The following is a 7,500-nucleotide window of genomic DNA, read 5'->3' on the forward strand; positions in this document are numbered from 1 at the left end:
TTATAATGTTAAAGGGTTATAATGTTAAAGGGTTATAATGTTAAAGGGTTATAATATTAAAGGGTTATAATGTTAAAGGGTCTGTCTATATAATGTTAAAGGGTCTGTCTATATAATGTTAAAGGGTCTGTCTATATAATGTGAAAGGGTTATAATGTTAAAGGGTTATAATGTTAATGGGTTTATAATATTAAAGGGTTATAATGTTAAAGGGTCTGTCTATATAATGTTAAAGGGTCTGTCTATATAATGTGAAAGGATCTGTCTATATAATGTTAAAGGGTTATAATATTAAAGGGTTATAATGTTAAAGGATCTGTCTATATAATGTTAGGGGGTAGGGTCTAGGGGGTAGGGGGTAGGGGGTAGGGGGTAGGGTCTAGGGGGTAGGGTCTAGGGGGTAGGGTCTAGGGGGTAGGGGGTAGGGTCTAGGGGGTAGGGTCTAGGGGGTAGGGGGTAGGGGTTAGGGGGTAAGGGGTAGGGTCTAGGGGGTAGGGGGTAGGGGTTAGGGTCTAGGGGGTAGGGGGTAGGGGTTAGGGTCTAGGGGGTAGGGGGTAGGGTCTAGGGGGTAGGGGTTAGGGTCTAGGGGGTAGGGGGTAGGGGTTAGGGTCTAGGGGGTAGGGGGTAGGGTCTAGGGGGTAGGGGGTAGGGGGTAGGGTCTAGGGGGTAGGGGGTAGGGTCTAGGGGGTAGGGTCTAGGGGGTAGGGTCTAGGGGGTAGGGGGTAGGGTCTAGGGGGTAGGGTCTAGGGGGTAGGGTCTAGGGGGTAGGGGGTAGGGTCTAGGGGGTAGGGTCTAGGGGGTAGGGGGTAGGGGTTAGGGGGTAAGGGGTAGGGTCTAGGGGGTAGGGGGTAGGGGTTAGGGTCTAGGGGGTAGGGGGTAGGGGTTAGGGTCTAGGGGGTAGGGGGTAGGGTCTAGGGGGTAGGGGTTAGGGTCTAGGGGGTAGGGGGTAGGGGTTAGGGTCTAGGGGGTAGGGGGTAGGGTCTAGGGGGTAGGGGGTAGGGGGTAGGGTCTAGGGGGTAGGGGGTAGGGTCTAGGGGGTAGGGTCTAGGGGGTAGGGTCTAGGGGGTAGGGGGTAGGGGGTAAGGGTCTAGGGGGTAGGGGGTAGGGGTTAGGGTCTAGGGGGTAGGGGGTAGGGGTTAGGGTCTAGGGGGTAGGGTCTAGGGGGTAGGGTCTAGGGGGTAGGGGGTAGGGGGTAGGGTCTAGGGGGTAGGGTCTAGGGGGTAGGGTCTAGGGGGTAGGGGGTAGGGTCTAGGGGGTAGGGGGTAGGGTCTAGGGGGTAGGGTCTAGGGGGTAGGGGGTAGGGTCTAGGGTCTAGGGTCTAGGGGGTAGGGTCTAGGGGGTAGGGTCTAGGGGGTAGGGGGTAGGGTCTAGGGGTAGGGTCTAGGGGGTAGGGTCTAGGGTCTAGGGGGTAGGGTCTAGGGTCTAGGGGGTAGGGGGTAGGGTCTAGGGGGTAGGGGGTAGGGGGTAGGGTCTAGGGGGTAGGTGGTAGGGTCTAGGGGGTAGGGTCTAGGGGGTAGGGGGTAGGGGTTAGGGATTAGGGGGTAGGGTCTAGGGTCTAGGGGGTAGGGGGTAGGGTCTAGGGGGTAGGGTCTAGGGGGTAGGGTCTAGGGTTTAGGGTCTAGGGGGTAGGGGGTAGGGTCTAGGGGGTAGGGGGTAGGGTCTAGGGGGTAGGGGGTAGGGGTTAGGGTCTAGGGGGTAGGGGGTAGGGATTAGGGGGTAGGGTCTAGGGTCTAGGGGGTAGGGGGTAGGGGGTAGGGTCTAGGGTCTAGGGCGTAGGGTCTAGGGGGTAGGGTCTAGGGGGTAGGGTCTAGGGGGTAGGGGGTAGGGTCTAGGGGGTAGGGTCTAGGGGGTAGGGTCTAGGGTCTAGGGGGTAGGGTCTAGGGGGTAGGGTCTAGGGTCTAGGGTCTAGGGGGTAGGGGGTAGGGGGTAGGGTCTAGGGGGTAGGGGGTAGGGTCTAGGGGGTAGGGGGTAGGGGTTAGGGTCTAGGGGGTAGGGGGTAGGGATTAGGGGGTAGGGTCTAGGGTCTAGGGGGTAGGGGGTAGGGTCTAGGGGTTAGGGGGTAGGGTATGACTGTAAGTCGCTTTGGATAAAAGCGTCTGCTAAATGGCTTATTATTATTATTATTATTATTAGAGGTTAGGGGACTCACCAGAAGGTCAGCCTGGGCCTCCAGCTCGTTGGAAAACGACAGCAGATCCACCAGAGTCACACCTTTATTCACCTATACACACACACACACACACACACACAGGTCAGGGTTTAGTGGTTAGAGGTCAGTGGTTAGAGGTCAGGGGTTAGGGGTCAGGGTTTAGTGGTTTGAGGTCAGGGGTTAGGGGTCAGGGTTTAGTGGTTAGAGGTCAGGGGTTAGGGGTCAGGGTTCAGTGGTTAGAGGTCAGGGGTTAGGGGTCAGGGTTCAGTGGTTAGAGGTCAGGGGTCAGGGGTCAGTGGTTAGAGGTCAGGGGTTAGAGGTCAGGGTTTAGTGGTTAGAGGTCAGGGTTTAGTGGTTAGAGGTCAGGGGTTAGGGGTCAGGGTTTAGTGGTTAGAGGTCAGGGTTTAGTGGTTAGAGGTCAGGGGTCAGGGGTCAGGGTTTAGTAGGTCAGGGGTCAGTGGTTAGAGGTCAGGGGTTAGGGGTCAGGGTTTAGTGGTTAGAGGTCAGGGGTTAGTGGTTAGAGGTCAGGGGTTAGTGGTTAGAGGTCAGGGGTTAGTGGTTAGAGGTCAGGGTTTAGTGGTTAGAGGTCAGTGGTTAGAGGTCAGGGGTTAGTGGTCAGGGTTTAGTGGTTAGAGGTCAGGGGTTAGAGGTTAGAGGTCAGGGGTTAGTGGTTAGAGGTTAGTGGTTAGAGGTCAGGGGTTAGAGGTCAGGGGTTAGAGGTCAGGGGTTAGTGGTTAGAGGTCAGGGGTTAGTGGTTAGAGGTTAGTGGTTAGAGGTCAGGGGTTAGTGGTTAGAGGTTAGTGGTTAGAGGTCAGGGGTTAGTGGTTAGGGGTTAGTGGTTAGATGTCAGGGGTTAGAGGTCAGGGGTTAGTGGTTAGAGGTCAGGGGTTAGTGGTTAGAGGTTAGTGGTTAGAGGTCAGGGGTTAGTGGTTAGAGGTTAGTGGTTAGAGGTCAGGGGTTAGTGGTTAGGGTTTAGTGGTTAGAGGTCAGGGTTAGTGGTTAGGGGTTAGTGGTTAGAGGTCAGGGGTTAGGGGTTAGTGGTTAGAGGTCAGGGGTTAGTGGTTAGAGGTCAGGGTTTAGTGGTTAGGGGTTAGTGGTTAGAGGTCAGGGTTTAGTGGTTAGGGGTTAGTGGTTAGAGGTCAGGGTTTAGTGGTTAGGGGTTAGTGGTTAGAGGTCAGGGTTTAGTGGTTAGGGGTTAGTGGTTAGAGGTCAGGGTTTAGTGGTTAGTGGTTAGAGGTCAGGGGTTAGGGGTTAGTGGTTAGAGGTCAGGGGTTAGGGGTTAGTGGTTAGAGGTCAGGGGTTAGTGGTTAGAGGTCAGGGGTTAGAGGTTAGAGGTCAGTGGTTAGAGGTCAGGGGTTAGAGGTCAGGGGTTAGTGGTTAGAGGTCAGGGTTTAGTGGTTAGAGGTCAGTGGTTAGAGGTCAGGGGTTAGGGGTCAGGGGTTAGTGGTTAGAGGTCAGGGGTTAGTGGTTAGAGGTCAGGGTTTAGTGGTTAGAGGTCAGTGGTTAGAGGTCAGGGTTTAGTGGTTAGAGGTCAGTGGTTAGAGGTCAGGGGTTAGGGGTCAGGGGTTAGTGGTTAGAGGTCAGGGGTTAGGGGTCAGGGGTTAGAGGTCAGGGGTTAGTGGTCAGGGGTCAGGGGTTAGTGGTTAGAGGTCAGGGGTCAGGGGTTAGTGGTTAGAGGTCAGGGGTCAGGGGTTAGTGGTTAGAGGTCAGGGGTCAGGGGTTAGTGGTTAGAGGTCAGGGGTTAGTGGTTAGAGGTCAGGGGTTAGTGGTTAGTGGTTAGAGGTCAGGGTTTAGTGGTTAGAGGTCAGGGGTTAGGGGCCAGGGTTTAGTGGTTAGAGGTCAGGGGTTAGGGGTCAGGGTTTAGTGGTTAGAGGTCAGGGGTTAGGGGCCAGGGTTTAGTGGTTAGAGGTCAGGGGTTAGGGGTCAGGGTTTAGTGGTTAGAGGTCAGGGGTTAGAGAGGTCAGGCGTCAGGGGTTAGAGGTCAGGGTTTAGTGGTTAGGGGTCAGGGGTTAGGGGTTAGGGGTCAGGGTTTAGTGGTTAGAGGTCAGGGGTTAGGGGTCAGGGGTTAGTGGTTAGAGGTCAGGGGTTAGGGGTCAGGGGTTAGTGGTTAGAGGTTAGGGGTTAGTGGTTAGAGGTCAGGGTTTAGGGGTTAGAGGTCAGGGGTTAGGGGTCAGGGGTTAGGGGTCAGGGGTTAGTGGTTAGAGGTCAGGGGTTAGTGGTTAGAGGTCAGTGGTTAGAGGTCAGGGGTTAGTGGTTAGAGGTCAGGGGTCAGTGGTTAGAGGTCAGGGGTTAGAGGTCAGGGGTTAGAGGTCAGGGGTTAGTGGTTAGAGGTCAGGGGTTAGGGGTCAGGGGTTAGGGGTTAGAGGTCAGGGTTTAGTGGTTAGAGGTCAGGGTTTAGTGGTTAGGGGTCAGGGTTTAGTGGTCAGGGGTTAGGGGTCAGTGGTTAGAGGTCAGGGGTCCTACCTCTGCCAGGTAAGCATCATAGCTAATATCTCCTATCCCAGCGGTAGAGAAGGTTAGCAGGTTATCTCTTCCATCCTGCTCCAGTAACACCATACTCTGGAGGTCGATGCTCACACCTTCTAACACCTTCACCAGGTCCTTGTTAAACTGACACACACACACACACACACACACACACACACACCCACATAGACACACACATAGACACACACACACACACACACACCCACATAGACACACACACACACACACACACACACCCACATAGACACACACACACACACACACACCCACACACATAGACACACACACACAGACACACACACACACACACACACACACCCACACACATAGACACACACACACAGACACACACACACAGACACACACACACACACACACAGAGACACACACACACACACACATAGACACACAGACACACACACACACACATAGACATACACACACAGACACACACACACAGACACACACACACATTGACACACACACACACACACACACACACACACACACACACACACAGACACAGACACACAGACACACACACACACACCCACCCACCCACACATATAGACACACACACAGACACACACACACACACACACACACACACACACACACACACACACACACACACAGACAGACACACACACACAGACACACACACACATGCACACACACACACACACACACACACACACACACACAGACACACAGACACACTGTTATGAGTGGTAGGTTGTGTAACAGTTATAGGACTGACTAGTTCAACCCTTTCCCTTGAACAATAATGGCAGAACTGCAATAGACACACACACACACACACACACACACACACCCAGACCCTGACGTACCACGGTTGTGTTGAGGAATGTGTTGACGTTGAACATGGTCTCCAACTGCAGAGCATGGTACAGGCCGTTGTTATCATAGCAGTCCCTACACACAGACACACACACACACACACAGACACACACACAGACACACACACACACACACACACACACACACACACACACACACACACACACACACACACACACACACACAGACACACACACACAGTTAGGTCCCACTGGCTAAAAAAGGGTTCAATCAATGTTGTTTCAACAGGATTTCCACCAAAACATTATGTGATGACGCTCAATCAACGTGGAAAACGGATTGGATTTTCAAAATGTCATCGCTAACCACTTTTCCATCCAACCGGATAAATGACCTGACGCATGAAAAGGTCATGAATGGGCTGATGGAAAAGGTCATGACTGGGCTGATGGAAAAGGTCATGACTGGGCTGATGGAAAAGGTCATGACTGGGCTGATGGAAAAGGTCATGACTGGGCTGATGGAAAAGGTCATGACTGGGCTGATGGAAAAGGTCATGACTGGGCTGATGGATAAATGACCTGACGCATGAAAAGGTCATGAATGGGCTGATGGAAAAGGTCATGACTGGGCTGATGGAAAAGGTCATGACTGGGCTGATGGAAAAGGTCATGACTGGGCTGATGGAAAAGGTCACGACTGGGCTGATGGAAAAGGTCATGACTGGGCTGATGGGAAAGGTCATGACTGGGCTGATGGAAAAGGTCATGACTGGGCTGATGGAAAAGGTCATGACTGGGCTGATGGAAAAGGTCATGACTGGGCTGATGGAAAGGTCATGACTGGGCTGATGGAAAAGGTCATGACTGGGCTGATGGACAAGGTCATGACTGGGCTGATGGAAAAGGTCATGACTGGGCTGATGGAAAAGGTCATGACTGGGCTGATGGAAAAGGTCATGACTTGGCTGATGGAAAAGGTCATGACTGGGCTGATGGAAAAGGTCATGACTGGGCTGATGGATAAATGACCTGACGCATGAAAAGGTCATGACTGGGCTGATGGAAAAGGTCATGACTGGGCTGATGGAAAAGGTCATGACTGGGCTGATGGAAAGGTCATGACTGGGCTGATGGAAAAGGTCATGACTGGGCTGATGGAAAGGTCATGACTGGGCTGATGGAAAAGGTCATGACTGGGCTGATGGAAAAGGTCATGACTGGGCTGATGGAAAAGGTCATGACTGGGCTGATGGAAAAGGTCATGACTGGGCTGATGGAAAAGGTCATGACTGGGCTGATGGAAAAGGTCATGACTGGGCTGATGGAAAAGGTCATGACTGGGCTGATGGAAAAGGTCATGACTGGGCTGATGGAAAAGGTCATGACTGGGCTGATGGAAAAGGTCATGACTGGGCTGATGGAAAAGGTCATGACTGGGCTGATGGAAAAGGTCACGACTGGGCTGATGGAAAAGGTCATGACTGGGCTGATGGAAAAGGTCACGACTGGGCTGATGGAAAAGGTCATGACTGGGCTGATGGAAAAGGTCATGACTGGGCTGATGGAAAAGGTCATGACTGGGCTGATGGAAAAGGTCATGACTGGGCTGATGGAAAAGGTCATGACTGGGCTGATGGAAAAGGTCATGACTGGGCTGATGGAAAAGGTCATGACTGGGCTGATGGAAACAATTTGTTTGTTCGACATGGTGGGATCTTTTTGTGTCTGTAAAATTAATTATGCGAGAAATGGAGGTGGAAACGCTTTTATGTGTAAATATTGATTTAACCATCATATGGTAGTAAGCTTGGAGTCATGTGATGACATGTTGGGAGGTCCTCCCACTACGACTCGGGAAACCATGTTGGGAGGTCCTCCCACTACGACTCGGGAAACCATGGCTTATTAGGCTACAGATGGAACCCACTACCACTCGGGAAACCATGGCTTATTAGGCTACAGATGAAACCCACTACGACTCGGGAAACCATGGCTTATTAGGCTACAGATGGAACCCACTACGACTCGGGAAACCATGGC

At 52.6% G+C, this 7,500-nt stretch overlaps 1 pseudogene across 1 annotated transcript in view; it reads right to left on the minus strand.

Moving 5' to 3' along the window:
- The window catches only part of LOC311115120 (prominin-1-A-like), a 45,555-nt pseudogene that overhangs the window by 34,465 nt on the left and 3,590 nt on the right, over positions 1–7,500 (minus strand). The window contains exons 4-6 of the transcript in view: positions 5,488–5,572; positions 4,613–4,759; positions 2,150–2,221 (exon numbers count right to left, since the gene is read on the minus strand). The product of the transcript in view is annotated as a prominin-1-A-like (transcript). The remainder of the gene's footprint in view (positions 1–2,149; positions 2,222–4,612; positions 4,760–5,487; positions 5,573–7,500) is intronic.

Source organism: Coregonus lavaretus (genome assembly GCF_964263955.1).
Source record: "Coregonus lavaretus genome assembly, contig: HAP1_SCAFFOLD_1789, whole genome shotgun sequence".
In the NCBI taxonomy this organism is placed as follows: Eukaryota; Metazoa; Chordata; class Actinopteri; order Salmoniformes; family Salmonidae; genus Coregonus; species Coregonus lavaretus.